Source organism: Musa acuminata, chromosome BXJ1-2, assembly GCF_036884655.1.
Source record: "Musa acuminata AAA Group cultivar baxijiao chromosome BXJ1-2, Cavendish_Baxijiao_AAA, whole genome shotgun sequence".
NCBI lineage: Eukaryota > Viridiplantae > Streptophyta > Magnoliopsida > Zingiberales > Musaceae > Musa > Musa acuminata.
The window spans coordinates 15,585,119-15,601,502 of record NC_088328.1 but is presented as its reverse complement, the minus strand read 5'-3'; the positions used below and the strand labels follow the sequence as shown (position 1 = coordinate 15,601,502).

At 35.8% G+C, this 16,384-nt stretch overlaps 1 pseudogene; it reads left to right on the top strand.

The window, feature by feature from the left end:
- The window catches only part of LOC135594802 (alpha-N-acetylglucosaminidase-like), a 30,436-nt pseudogene extending 16,965 nt beyond the window's left edge, over positions 1 to 13,471 (top strand).
- Positions 13,472 to 16,384: the final 2,913 nt, after the last annotated feature.

The window sequence follows — 16,384 nt, the reverse complement described above, 5'->3', positions numbered from 1 at the left end:
GTCTCGAAAATTCAAAAAATTGATCATTCCAAACATATTTGTCCATGAGATGTCGTACGAGCATAGTTTTAGAAAAAAAACGTGATAGTTAAAAGTTTTTGCAATGTCGAGGTTTGATCGATTTTTGCGCACCATCTCAAAAATTTAAAAAATTGATCACTCCCAACATATTTGTCCTATGTTAGTCAATATAAGCATAGCTTCGGAAAAAGACGTGACAGTTATAAACTTTACGAAAAATCGAAGTTCAATTGGTTTTTTGCACACCATATCGAAAATTCAAAATATTGACTATTCCCAATATATTAGCTCCATGGAAGTTGTTTAAGCTTAGTTTTTCAAAAAAAATATGACGGTTATAAAGATTACGCAAAGTCGAGGTACGATCAGTTTTTTTTGCACCGTCTCAAATATTCGAAATATTGACCATTCCAAACAAAGTAGCTCTAGAGAAGTTGTTTAAGTTGGGTTTTGCCAAAAAAGTGACGGTCATCAAGTTTGCATAGAGTTAAGGTTCGATCGGTTTTTTGTTCCTCCTCTCAAAAATTTAAAATATTGACAATTCCCAATAAAGTTGCATTCGGGAAGTCGTATATTCTGGGCTTCGTTAAAAAACTTGGCGGTCATAAATTTTGCACAAAGTCAAGGTTTGATAGGTTCTTTTTGGACCATCTCAAAAATTCAAAAAATTGATCATTCCTAAAATATTTGCCCTAGTGAAGTCCTATAAGAATGGTTTCACAGAAAAACTTGACGGTCATAATGATTGCGCAAAGTCGATTTTCAATCGGTTTTTTATGCACCGTCTCAAAATTTATTAACCATTCCTAAAATATTAGCCCAAGAATATTTGGGCATAATGTTGACCATTCCTAACATATTAGCCCAAGAATATTTGGGCATAATGTTGACTATTCCCAACATATTATCTCAAGAAAATTTGTACAAGCCAAGTAGGTAGCCCTAGGGAGAAGCCATCATCGCCCCTGCCCGAAGTCACCATCGCACTCGCCATTAAAGGCACGGGAGTGTGTGCTGCCCGCGAGGTGCCCTTGCCCTCCGTCTCTTCTCGCCTCCTATCGCAAGGGTCGCCTCCCTACCTCTTCTCTGGTACAAAACTATCAATCATTTGTATTTTAGCCCTAGGGAATTTGTATATGCATGGATTCTGGAAAAAAATATGATGGTCATAAAGCTTATGCAAAGTCGAGGCTCGATTGATTTTTTGTGCACAATATCGAAAATTTAAAATATTTACCATTCCCATCACTTTTACACAAGGGAAGTTGTATAAGCTTAGGTTCACAAAAAAAAATGACGATAATTAAGATTGCCCAAAGTCGAGATTCGAATTTTTTTTGTGGACCCGCTCAAAAATTTACAATTTTGATAATTTCCCAAATATTAGCTTTCGGAAAGTTGTATATGCTTAGTTTCGCACGAAAACATGGCCGTCATAAAGTTTGTGCAACGTCGGGGTTTGATCAGTTGTTTGCGCATTCTTGAAAATTCAAAAAATTGATCATTATCAACTTATTTGCCCTAGCGAAGTCGTTTATGCATGGTTTCACAAAAAATTATGTCAGTCATAATATTTGCATAAAGTCTAGGTTCAATTGGTTTTCTGAACACCATCTTAAACATTCAAAATTTTGACCATTCCCTGCATCTTAGCATTATGGAAGTTGCGTGAGCCTAGTTTCGCAAAAAACCATGACGATCATAAAATTTGTGCAAAGTCGAGGTTTGGTTGGTTTTTTTAGCACCATCTCAAAAATTCAAAACATAGATCATGCCCAACATATTAGACCTATGGAATTTGTATAAGCCAATTTTCGAAAAAACGAAACGATCATAAAGTTTGCGCAAAGCCGAGGTTCGAACAGTTTTTGCGCACCATCTTGAAAATTTAAAATAATAACCATTCCCAACATATTTGCCCAAAGGAAGTTTGTTGTATAAGCTTGGTTTCAGAAACAAACTTACAGTCATAAATTTTTTATAAAGTCGATGTTGGATTGGTTTTCTACGCATCGTCTCGAAAATTCAAAAAATTGATCATTCCAAACATATTTGTCCCTGAGATGTCGTACGAGCCTGGTTTTAGAAAAAAAACGTGATAGTTAAAAGTTTTTGCAATGTCGAGGCTCGATCGATTTTTTGTGCACCATCTTAAAAATTCAAAAAATTGATCACTCATAACATATTTGCCCTAGGGTAGTCAATATAAGCTTAGTTTCGGAAAAAGACGTGACAGTCATATACTTTGCGAAAAATCGAAGTTCAATTAGTTTTTTGCGCACCATTTCGAAAATTCAAAATATTGACTATTCCCAACATATTAGCTCCATGGAAGTTGTTTAAGCTTAGTTTTTCAAAAAAATATGACGGTTATAAAGTTTACGCTAAGTCGAGGTTCGATTAGTTTTTTGTGCACCGTCTTAAATATTCGAAATATTGACGATTCCAAACATATTAGCTCTAGAGAAGTTGTTTAAGCTGGGTTTTGCCAAAAGATGTGACGTTCATCAAGCTTGCAAAGAGTTAAGGTTCGATCGGTTTTTTGTGCTCCCTATAAAAAATTTAAAATATTGATAATTACCAATAAATTTGCCTTTGGGAAGTCATATATGCTGGGCTTCGTAAAAAAATGTGGTGGTCATAAATTTTGCACAAAGTCAAGGTTTGATTGGTTCTTTTTGCACCATCTCAAAAATTCAAAATATTTATCATTCCCAAAATATTTGCCCTAGTGAAGTCCTATGAGAATGGTTTCACAGAAAAACTTGACGGTCATAAAGATTGCGCAAAGTCGAGGTTCAATCGGTTTTGTATGCACTGTCTCGAAATTTTATTTACCATTCCTAACATATTAGCCCAAGAAAATTTGGGCATATTGTTGACAATTCCCAATATATTAGCCCACGAAAATTTGTACAAGCCGAGTAGGTAGTCCTAGGGATAAGCAAATGTCGCCCCTGCCCTAAATCACCATCACACACGCCATTAAAGGCACGGAAGTGTGTGTTGCCCGCGAGGTGCCCTTGCCCTCTGTCTCTTCTCGCCTCCTATCGCAAGGGTCGCCTCCCTACCTCTTCTCTGGTTGAGAACTATCAATCATTGAGATTTTAGCCCTAGGGAAATTGTATATGCTTGGATTCTGGAATAAAATATGATGGTCATAAATCTTCTGTAAAGTCGAAGCTCGATTGGTTTTTTATGCACTATCTCAAAAATTTAAAATATTTACCATTCCCAACACTTTTGCACAATGGAAGTTATATAAGCTTAGGTTAAAAAAAAAAATGATAATCATTAAGATTAACCAAAGCCGATATTCGATTGTTTTTTGTTCACCCTCTCAAAAATTTACAACATTGATAATTTCCCAAATATTAGCTTTCGGAAAATTGTATAAGTTTAGTTTCGCACGAAAACATGGCCGTCATAAAGTTTGTGCAACGTCGGGGTTTGATCAGTTGTTTGCGCATTCTTGAAAATTCAAAAAATTGATCATTATCAACTTATTTGCTCGGGCGAAGTCGTTTGTGCATGGTTTCACAAAATATTATTTCAGTCATAATATTTGCACAAAGTCTATGTTAAATCGGTTTTCTACGCACCATCTCAAATATTCAAAATTTTGACCATTCCCTACATTTTAGCATTATAAAAGTTGTGTGAGCCTGGTTTCGCAAAAAAACATGACGATCATAAAACTTGCGTAAAGTCGAGGTTTGGTCGGTTTTTTGGAGCATTATCTCCAAAATTCAAAACATTGATCATACCCAACATATTAGACCTATGGAAGTTGTATAAGCCAGTTTTCGCAAAAAAAGAAACGGTCATAAAGTTTGTGCAAAGTCGAGGTTCGAACAATTTTTGTGCACCATCTTGAAAATTCAAAATAATAACCATTCCCAACATATTAGCCCAAAGGAAGTTTGTTATATAAGCTTGGTTTCAGAAACAAACTTATAGTCATAAATTTTGCATAAAGTCGAAGTTGGATTGGTTTTGTACGCACCATCTCAAAAATTCAAAAAATTGATCATTCCAAACATATTTGTCCATGAGATGTTATACGAGCATAGTTTTTGAAAAAAAACCTGATAGTTAAAAGTTTTTGTAATGTCGAGGTATGATCGATTTTTCGCGCACCATCTCAAAAATTCAAAAAATTCATCACTCCCAACATATTTGCTCCAGGGTAGTCAATATAAGCATAGTTTCATAAAAAGACGTGACAGTCATAAACTTTGTGAAAAATCGAAGTTCAATTGGTTTTTTGCGCATCATCTCGAAAATTCAAAATATTGACTATTCCCAACATACTAGCTCCATGGAAGTTGTTTAAGCTTAGTTTTTCAAAAAAATATGACGGTTATAAAGTTTACGCAAAGTCAAGGTTCGATCAGTTTTTTGTGCACCATCTCAAATATTCGAAATATTGACCATTCCAAACATATTAGATCTAGAGAAGTTGTTTAAGCTGGGTTTTGCCAAAAGAAGTGATGGTCATCAAGTTTGCAAAGAGTTAAGGTTCGATCGGTTTTTTGTGTTCCCTCTCAAAAATTTAAAATATTGACAATTCCCAATAAATTTGCCTTCGAGAAGTCGTATATGCTGGGCTTCGTTAAAAAACGTGGCGGTCATAAATTTTGCACAAAGTCAATGTTTGATAGGTTCTTTTTGGACCATCTAAAAAATTCAAAAAATTGATCATTCCTAAAATATTTGCCCTAGTGAAGTCCTATGAGAATGGTTTCACAGAAAAACTTGACGGTCATAAAGATTGCGCAAAGTCGAGGTTCAATTGATTTATTATGCACCGTCTCGAAATTTTATTGACCATTCCTAACATATTAGCCCAAGAAAATTTGAGCATAATGTTGACTATTCCCAACATATTATCTGAAGAAAATTTGTACAAGCCAAATAGATAGCCCTAAGGAGAAGCAACCGTCGCCCTTGCCCTAAGACACCCTCGCACTCGCCATTAAAGGCACGGGAGTGTGTGCTGTCCACGAGGTGCCCTTACCCTCAGTCTCTTCTCGCCTCCTATCGCAAGGGTCGCCTCCCTACCTCTTCTCTGGTAGAGAACTATCAATCACTGGGATTTTAGCCCTAGGGAAATTGTATATGCATGGATTCAGGAAAAACATATGATGGTCATAAAGCTTCTGCAAAGTCGAGGCTCGATTGGTTTTCTGTGCACTATCTCGAAAATTTAAAATATTTACTATTGCCCAAGGGAAGTTGTATAAGCTTAGGTTCACAAAAAAAAATGACGATCATAAAGGTTCCCCAAAGCCGAGATTCGATTGTTTTTTGTGGACCCTATAAAAAATTTACAATTTTGACAATTTCCCAAATATTAACTTTCGGAAAGTTTTATAAGCTTAGTTTCGCACGAAAACATGGCCGTCATAAAGTTTGTGCAACGTCGGGGTTTGATCTGTTGTTTGTGCATTTTTGAAAATTCAAAAAATTGATCATTATCAACTTATTTGCCCGGGCGAAGTCGTTTGTGCATTTTTTCATAAAAAATTATGTCAGTGATAATATTTGCACAAAGTCTAGGTTCAATCGGTTTTCTGCGCACCATCTCAAACATTCAAAATTTTGACCATTCCCTGCATCTTAGCATTATGGAAGTTGCGTGAGCCTAGTTTCGCAAAAAACCATGACGATCATAAAATTTGTGCAAAGTCGAGGTTTGGTTGGTTTTTTTAGCACCATCTCAAAAATTCAAAACATAGATCATGCCCAACATATTAGACCTATGGAATTTGTATAAGCCAATTTTCGAAAAAACGAAACGATCATAAAGTTTGCGCAAAGCCGAGGTTCGAACAGTTTTTGCGCACCATCTTGAAAATTCAAAATAATAACCATTCCCAACATATTAGCCCAAAGGAAGTTAGTTGTATAAGCTTGGTTTCAGAAACAAACTTATAGCCATAAATTTTGCATAAAGTCGAAGTTGGATTGGTTTTGTACGCACCGTCTCGAAAATTCAAAAAATTGATAATTCCAAACATATTTGTCCACGAGATGTCGTACGAGCATAGTTTTAGAAAAAAAACGTTATAGTTAAAAGTTTTCGCAATGTCGAGGTTCGATCGATTTTTTGCGCACCATATCAAAAATTCAAAAAATTGATCACTTCCAACATATTTGCCCTAGGGTAGTCAATATAAGAATAGTTTCGGAAAAAGACGTGACAGTCATAAATTTTGCGAAAAATTGAAGTTCAATTGGTTTTTTGTGCACCATCTCGAAAATTCAAAATGTTGACCATTCCCAACATATTAGCTCAATGGAAGTTGTTTAAGCTTAGTTTTTCAAAAAAATATGATAGTTATAAAGTTTACGCAAAGTCGAGGTTCGATCGGTTTTTCGTGCTCCCTCTCAAAAATTTAAAATATTGACAATTCCCAATAAATTTGCCTTCGGGAAGTCGTATATGCTGGGCTTCGTAAAAAAACGTGGCGGTCATAAATTTTGCATAAAGTCAAGGTTTGATAGGGTTTCAGAACAAATAGATAGTTTTGTTAATTTTTATCCCTGTTTCTATTGATCCAATTTGAACACCAAGAACTTATGTATCATGTAATAGATATTTTGTCATTAGAAAGAATTTCAAGGTTATTGCTTAAGATGCATTCTATTGTACCATATTTGTTGCCAATGAATATTAAGCATTAAATCCTGGAGTAGGAAGCTTTTCCTATTTCAGTTAGATGATGCCTAGTGATTATTTGAGTTTCTTGTGGTTTTATAATAAACAGATATCAACATTTTATGAGGCATGATACCCTCATTATCATGTGTGGGCACCTTGTTGGGGTGATACATACTACTTTGCATTAGCCAACATGTACAATATGCCAGTTCCTTAAATTTTTTTTTCCATGAATTAATAGATTTTAGGCTTCTTTCATGGTTAAACGTGATGCTCTTGGTTTCACAGTAACATCAAATAATCTTTTTGGGTTCTAAACTTCTACAGGGTTGGTTATTTTAATATGGCCCGTTCTGGAAACCACCTCAGATGAAGGTAGTGTTTTTGTTGACCTGCTAGTTTAGATTTTATTAATACTTATCTCTGTCATTATCTTTTTATTTACTTGAAATTTTGTGTTCATGTCCATTTTATACCAAATATGTTTGATGCCTATGTTAATCCTTATAATAAAGTTTTCCTTGATTTGCAATTATGTTGCAAATGTTCTTGTATATGGAGGTTGGCAAAATCATGGGATCAATTTAGAAATATCATGTGTGCTTATTTAATATACTATGACAACGAATAAAATGGCATATGATTTGAGAATTTGTTTTATGATGATCATTTGTATAAATTTTAGTAGGCCATCTTTTGAACTGATTTATAGGTTTATAACTAGGATGAGATTGTAAATAAGATGTTCTCGAGAAGTGAGAGATCGGCATTGAAGAATGCTTATCAAGTATCTCTGGATTGATTTAATTGAAGGCAAACAAGAAAAGAAGCATATGGTCCTATCAACTGCAAAACTGCATCACACAATGTAATATTGAAAAACTTTTTGGGATTGAATTTGTCGATCATTTCCTGTCACTATGTAAAGATTCCTTTTTTCCATAATGTTGGTTTTCGTTAATTTTCTTGTAGCAATATGTAAAGATTCCTTTTTTCCATAATCTTGATCAGCAGCAACTTATATTAATTTTCTGCAGGTGCATGCTACACAATTTTGCTGGAAATATTGAGATGTATGGTATTCTCGATGCAATTGCACTTGGACCTATTGAAGCTCGTACAAGTGAAAATTCAACCATGGTTAGTTGCCCTTTTGTGGTACTTCAAATATAATTTATTATGTGCAGCTTATTTTGTGATAGATGGTACCTAGTCTCAGGGTTTTTAATTTCAAATAATACTGTCTGGTACGGGCGATACGTACCGGTCTAACAGCATACCGATACATGGACCGCCCGCTATTGGGCGGAACACTCAATATTGTCCCGTATCAGATGAAACAGGGGCATATCGAACGGTAACAATTGAAATTTCGATCGTTATCGCCCGACATAGTTACCGCTCGACATAGCACGGTAACGGTTGATTTCGACCGTTACCTACATTTTTTTTTCCGTTTGAACCATTATTTGGGCTAGTTCCACATTGTGAATTTGCTGGTTGTGCCAAATGTCATCAAGGTTCAACAGCTTAAAACATGCCATTACAGTGGTTAGTGTTGTGCTTCTGACCAGTGATATAGGATTGTTGGAATTTGTTATTTTAGTTCACTAGTGAGTTAAAATTATTCCTTAATCTAGGTGTGGTAGCCATAATTTATTTATATAGTTTATTATATTATTTCTTGCATCCGTAGAAAATTACTGGGAAATGTTTGAATATATAAACACCATTTTATGATAGTGTTCACAATTTTAATTTTTTAAAATCTGTAGTGAATCACATCTCATGTTTTCACTATGAAAATGATTGGTGAAGCACGAACAAAATCTGTGCTATCTATTAAAGGAACTCTTATAAACTGGTAGTGTCAATCTTTTTCTCAAACATATCTTTATTAGTCAAAAAATATATTTTTCGGTGCTGAAGCCTTTTTGTGAGCATCAAAGGATATGAGTTTGACTACTTGGATAAAATAAAGTTTGTTTTTGCAGATTTAAATTTTTTATTTTTAGCTAAAAAAATGTTCCCTGTCGCTTTCAACAAGTAAAAGTTGTAGCAAAATTTGTTGTGATTTCTGTTATAAGTTATGGAATTTAGAAGGAGCTATATATTAATATCATCTCTTAATCCATATATATCCTTGAGGAATATCATTGGTATGTTTTATGTTTGTCTAATGTTTCGCTGGTCTAAAGGTTGGCGTTGGAATGTCTATGGAAGGCATTGAGCAAAATCCTGTTGTTTATGATCTGATGTCTAAAATGGCATTTCATCATAAACCAGTAGATGTCAAGGTAATATTTACTTTTGTGTACCCGTCTCTTTACCTTATTGAATACCACCCACATGTTTTAAGCTATAATTTTCCTTTCTCGCCTCCTATATGGTGTAATGTATAAATTGAAGATATCCTATAGGTTAGTTACATAGAATAAGTTCAAATAGTTTTCCCAAACAGGTACATATATAATTTAAGATTCTTTTTTCGGTTCAGCAGTTAAGTAGTTCCTGCTTCAATGGCAGATTAAGTCTAGTAATCTATAAACTAGAATAGTAGCACTAGAAAAGAAATTTAATTAAAATTTGGAACTTTGTGAAGGACAATATCAAGTTAAATGCATTTTTGTTGTATTGGGCAAATAGGAATTTAATTTTGATTTGTTTATTGTAGGTCAAATTGCATGCTGTAGATTAAACCTTGCCTTGTGAACAAAATTTTGGCCAAATGTGATCTCAGATGGAGCATGTTTCTTTTCTTTGTGCATGTGTTTTGATTGTACAAATGTGATTTGCGTATCTGTTTATTAGTTTTCACTTCTTCACTTTGCCTACATTCTTTTTGATCCTTCATTTAACCTTTGTTAGGTCGGATACATTTAAATATGTCCAGCTGGCAAGGTACTTGACCTATTTCTGGGTTTTTATGCATCATTTTTAATATTGAGGAGCTTAGGTGGTCATTTTTTGGTAGAACAAAATGTAGCATTTTCTTTCTGTTCTAGGATATATAATCCGCTTATTGCCATTCTTCCAATTATGTAGCAAGATATAGTTTCTTAGTCATCATGCAAACTCAGCAAAATAGTTTGTTCCATCAATTCAGGACAGCTTAGTAATTGGATTTCAGAATCTGATAATAGTTAAAAGCATGCCTATTTTTACTTGTGGAAAAAGAATAATGGAACTAGAAGCTCAGTGAGGAAGAATCACAATGTGAAAAAAGATCCATGTTTCACTTTTAGCAGATTTATTTGGTAGAAATAATTAGATCATCTAGTTTGATTGTTGCCTAAATTTCCTACAACTAACATTCTCTTTTGTTCTTTGTCAATGAACAATTTTAGTTGAGAAGTAAATTTGATGGAATTTTAATGATTTAGAATTCATTATATACATTGTTAAGTGATAAGCATATGAAAGCTTGATTTACTGACTGATTATTTCAAAATTTAGATCAGACCCATCAAGAAATGTTTTGGCTTTTCTTTTATCATTTTCTTTTCAGATCTGGGTTGACTTATATGCAACAAGGAGATATGGAAGGTCTGTTCCAACACTACAAGATGCCTGACAGATACTATATCATACTCTATATAATTGGACAGATGGTGCCTATGTGATTTTAATCTTTGTTTTTTCTATTGTAGGCTAATTTATGACTCAGTAGATCCTCATTATCCACATATAAACTTCATATTCATCTAAAGGTTTTCAGAGTCGAATCTTCTTGCTTGAAATGTGGTGCATTGTGGCTTTAGAAAACTAACCATTCTGAGTGTTCACTACAAAAGATGATTCCATTTTTTGTATACTATGTGTATCGGTGTTCTGGAGAAGAAGAAAAAGGAGAAGAAGAAGGGGTGGTAGAGGAAGAGGAGGGAGGAGGAAGGAGGTAGGAGGAAAGAAGAAGAGGAGATGGTTATCAGTCTAAGTGAAACACGTCATTTGCTTCTACATCTTTTCATCTGTTTTCTTATTCTCTTTATTATCATTTTACTTTTCTTCCTTATCTTCTTTGTTACGGCCTTCATCTTTACTATCGGTCATGATGGTTAATGTCCCAGCAGAGCATTAGAAATCTTTTGCCGCTTTTATGGCTTCAAGACTATGAATTAAGTCCCAAATAAAAATAGTTTGATAAGCAGAGGCAAAGAAAGAGGTGCTGAGAGCTAAAAGACCAAAGAGAGAGAATTTCATGATCAAGGGCATTAGAAACTTAAAGTTTGCTTGTGATTGGATTGCGCAACTAGACCATAGTCCAAATTGAAGTGGTTCAAGCTAAGCTTTCTTCCAGATTCTAATGGGTAAACCATTGCTTGAATTGGTTTAAATTACCACATGAAATTACAGTTTTACCTCTTTGAGATTATTATCAATAATTAAGTGCATCACTTTTGGTGCTTTCATGCATTTACTTACCAGTTATTAGTTCTAATGCTTTTTGATGTATCTATATGTCTCAACTGCTCAACAACAGGACAAAAATCGAGATGTAATTGTTGCATTTCCAGATGTTGATCCATCTGTCATATTGATACCAGAGATATTTGAAGAGAGAAAGCTTGTGCATTTTAGTCGACAATTATCAGAAAGAGAGCCATTGAAGGAAACAGCTAATTCTTATGATCAACCACATTTATGGTATTCAACTGCTGATGTCACACGCGCATTAGTTCTTTTCCTAGAAAATGGGTATGACGTATCAGATAGCCAGACTTTCAGGTAATTTGCGATTCATTTGTTTTTGCGTAAAGCTTGCCATGACTAGAGCAAGGAATTGAAACACACTCTGATAGTTATCTGCTTATATGTTAGACTTGCATGTTGGTATTCATCTCTTCCATCTAAATCAGCATATTTGCATCTTAATATTAGTTTCAAAAGCAGCTGAAATTTGACTGATGGTAGTGGCAAAATCCAAGTAGAGTTCTGATTTGACAGGTTTAAGCAATGTACATTGGTAGACGGTTGTGGTTCTGTAACTGCAAAATTATGATGAGTCAATTGCTCAGTGAAACTTTTGGATGAAGTCAGTATATTTTCCTTTCCTTCTTATTCCCCCTCTTTTTGTCTTTTTGTCTTTTTATCTCTTATTTGTTCTATTTTTTCAATTACTAAATGACTAAGATGTCTTTGTTTCTAAAACAAGATCTTGTACATGTTGCTAGAGAATGAGGTTTTGCATGTGAATTTGGTCTTTGGTCCTTAGCGGGTGTGAAACTGGCATGATATGCAACATTGAGGCTTAGATCGTCCCAACCACTTACTAAATCATTGTCCAATAACCAATTTTCTTTTATGGTTAAAGATACTTCCTTTCTCATGTAAATTTACATTGTTCATATTGCTCTCAATGTTCATGATTGCAAGTTCTTTATCTAGTTGTACATTATTTTATGACAATGAAAGCTTATCAAGTTATAACCCATGTAAAGCAGTCTAGACTACAGCTCCATGACTAGAATTGGCTTGTGTTTGTTATGATACATGTAAACTTTTGCTGCTTCAATGGGTATGACTCTTTCTATCAATTCTTGTTGTTCTCATGTGATAAACTTAACGGATAATTATATAAAATGATAAATATTGTAAATTATCTGCATCCTTATCCATTTTTTCTCCCTTTCTTCATAAAAATATTATACAGTTCAATATTATCATAAAGTCAGCTACAAACAATATTATACAATTCAAATATTTATTCCCATCAATAATAATTTTTTGTAAATCATGTCAATATTAGGAGCTTTTAACATACAACTATATTTTGATAATGGATCTTATATGAATTTTAGTTTCCTATTATTCCAGATATGATCTCGTGGATCTCACCCGTCAGGCATTAGCAAAGTATGCAAACAAAGTATTCTTGAAGATTATAGAAGGGTACCAACTCAGTAATTTAAAACAAGTGACCATATATAGCCAGCACTTTCTTGACCTTGTGAAAGATTTGGACATGCTTTTGTCATGCCATGATGGATTTCTGCTTGGACCCTGGTTGGAAAGTGCCAAGCGCCTTTCAAGATACCCAGAACAGGAGCAACAGGTAAGATTCTTGTTGTCACCTGTTTGCCCTCCTCAAATTTGAATACTTGTATGCCTATTTATGTAGGATTCTGCCATTGTCATGCTTCTATGGTGCAGTTTGAATGGAATGCAAGGACTCAAGTAACCATGTGGTTTGATAACACTGAGACTGAAGCTAGTTTGCTTCGTGATTATGGTACATACAAATGCAGAAACAATTTTCTTTATCCCCTTTATTTTGGTGTCATCAATCTGTTTTAATGTAATACTCTTGCGACAATCTCATTTGTGCAGGAAACAAGTACTGGAGTGGTCTTCTACTAGACTACTATGGGCCAAGAGCATCTATATATTTCAAGTACATGATAGACAGCTTGGTGAAGGGGGAGCGTTTCCCATTAGAAGACTGGAGGAGGGACTGGATAGGCCTTACCAACAAGTGGCAAAGCAGTAGAAATTTGTTTCCAGTGAAAGCTTCTGGTGATGCTCTAAATATATCTCGATGGCTATATGACAAGTATCTTTGTACTGATAACTTGCAATCACTTTATATGGGTTCAAACTATGATGAAGCTGCTAATTTTGTGATCTTTTATTTTTGACACACAATCTCCTGATGATAATTTCGTTCCCGAAGTTCAAAAGAATCTTATTGCCTTGGTTTTTTTATCAAAACAATTATGTTATGAGTTGTTTGTTCCATAATGGATTCCTAATCTATTTGGCAATTTTATGTCAATTTGCCACAATTTGAGTTTCTTATTACTCTGTAACACCAAAGTCAACTTAGTACTTATGAGCACTTAATATGTTTGGTGTTCTCACTGTTTATGGACTATGGACATTTCAAAATATATTAATGGGAACTTTTAGTACCAAACAAGAAGTTCATCATTTTTTATGATAAATGCTATTGTTGACTACTGCAATAATTTTAATTTCTTTTGAGTTTCCTGACACCTGAACCGACATAGACCAAACTTACCAGAATTGTCATGGGCACTATCAACCTACAGCACTTTTAATTCAGTTTTCAAAGCATGCTTGTGACTTCTGGGCATAAATATTACGATTTACACGTAAAAATTGCTTTGCTTGATTCACTCAAAAGTGCTTAGAAGCTTTTAAGTTCAAATCGGCTTCCAAGGTAGTGCCTTCTCAAGCTTGAAATTTATCTAAGCATCGTCTAGTTCCTGGCAGAAATCCTGGTGAACTTAATTAGCTAGTGATTGTAGTTTTGTAGCACCTAAAACTTAATCTTTCGAGCCAAAAAGAAATTAAAATATAATATGTTCAATATATTGTTAGATGAAAGAGTGGTGATAAGAAACCCCTAGAGACTAGAAAAGTAGGTCACGATGGTTTCTATAATATTACATGAAACATACCCTGAATCATGTTAGCTTCTTAGTTTCCTCTCACTATCTTGTCATAATTAACGATCATAGATGGACTAAGTAGCCCTAATTAACACAAACAGGTTGCAGTAACAGGGAAAAGCTTAAGTTATCTTCATTAATTCATATGGAGTTTAGGTTCGATGATTCGTACCATCTCTTGAATGAAAATTTTAGACACGGAAGTTAAACTTATTTTGCAATAAAAATAACTTAGAATGAAAAATTAATCCACTCTTGCTATGAACTTAAAAACACCTAAAAAAAAAAAAAAAACTAAAGCAAAGAGTTTTCAAGCGATAATCACTCGAAAGTTCTCGTTCGACATATGTAGATAGATCATAACAGAATGTTTGCTATCCGTTCTTCTTTTCTTTCCTCCTCTCACCAATCTAATAGCATCTCTAACAGGGGCTACAAAAGGGATGTCCTCTATCAAGGTTGCTTTTGCGTCTTTGGACATCAAAGTTGCTTTTGTTGAATCTCAGATTTTGATGATGAAACTAATTGATTGTGTTTAGATGTTTAACTGTATTTTGAGTGATGCAGGTCTACTCGATCAGGTTTAGACAGTTGACGCAGGAGGAATTGACGTTGCGCTGGAAGAGATCACGTTAGGATATTGGATGGCTGAACGCTTCGAACGTCGGGCATCGGGCCAAGGAAAGCGAAACTGTGCCAAGGATATCGGCGTTGCGGAGGTCAACCGCCGATTGGGCAACAAACCGCAAGAGAGGATGATGCGCCGAAGAATCGGACGAAGCGCCAACCAATGACGTGCCGGGCAACAGAATGTCAATTCGCTTTATAATAATTGTCTAGATCGGAGTAGAGTTTTTGCTTGTGTGTGCAGGATTAACTACGATAACGACGAAGACATAAAGCAAAACAAAGTGTCGGAGTCAAGCACGAAGGATTCATTGCGAGTTCGAGAGTTCGACGGAAGTCCGAAGGTTCGTCGGGAATGCTGCCGAAACTAGCCAAGAATGAGTAGGGAGCTTGCCGAAGGGTTTTTCGGAAGCTCGCCGGAAGGTTCGTTGGAAGTTCGCGGAGCTCACCGAGAATGATCGGAGCTTTCCGAAGAAGCTCGTTGGAACTCGCCAAGATCAAATCGTGAAGTCTAGGAGCTTGTCGGGAGTCCGCAGAATGGTTTCCGAGAGTTTATCGGAAGACCGTCGGAAGTTCGCCGAAAGCTCGCCGGAAGAAGTCTTGACTTACGGACTTTGTAATAGCTTATAAAATGTCTTTAAATTCGTAGTTATCATGTTAATTAGAGTTAGGATTAGGTGTTAATCCTATAACCCAAGTAGGGGCTAATTGGGCCCGAGTTCGGACTGGTTTGGGCCAAGTTTGGAGCTCAACCAGTGAGCTGATTTGGCCTAGGCGGTGGCACCGCCTAGACTGGCGGTGGCACCGCCCAGCACCCGAGAGCTGGGCGGTGACACCTCCTGGGCTGGGCGGTTGCACCGTCCAGCACCTGAGCGCTGGGCGGTTGCACCGTCCAGCACCCGAGCGCTGGGCGGTGGCACCGCCTGGCTGGGCGGTGGCACCTCTAGCACCGGGAACCCTAAGATAATTCAAATTTTGGAGCCCAAAATTTGAATCCTCTTGAGGCCTATAAATAACCCTCTAATCTCAACTGAGAGAAGAACTTTTGAGAAGCATTTTGATTGAGAGAAAAGTCTTAGAAAGTCTTAGCAAGTCTTGTTTTCAATTTGCTAGAGAGTTCTCCTCCTTCTTCCCTATTGAAAACTTGTAAGAGGTTGAACTGCTTGTAAAAGGTTGTAAGAGGGGTGTTTACCCTTCCATTTCAAGAGATTTGCTAGTGGAAGGTGGGAGCCTCATCGAAGAGGGGCATCGCAAGTGGAGTAGGTCATTTGACCGAACCACTCTAAAAATCGGCGTAATCTCTGGTTTGCATTTTATTATTGTCATTTACATTACTGCAAATCTTCTTACTGCTTTAGTTCCTTATTACCCTTGCTGCGCAACTTTAAGAATACGCCTTCAAGTTAAACTTTTCAAGTTCCGTTCTTATCGTACGAAAGATTTTGTTAAAATCGAAGTTTTAATCTGCTGCACTAATTCACCCCCCCCCCCCCCCCTCTTAGTGCCGCTCCGATCCTAACAAGTGGTATCAGAGCAAGGTTATCTCTCATATTTGGTTTAATACCCAAGAGAGATGGCTTACTCCTGCATGCAAGAGGGTCATTCTATTGCACGACCACCTTTGTTTAATGGGTCGGATTACACATATTGGAAGACT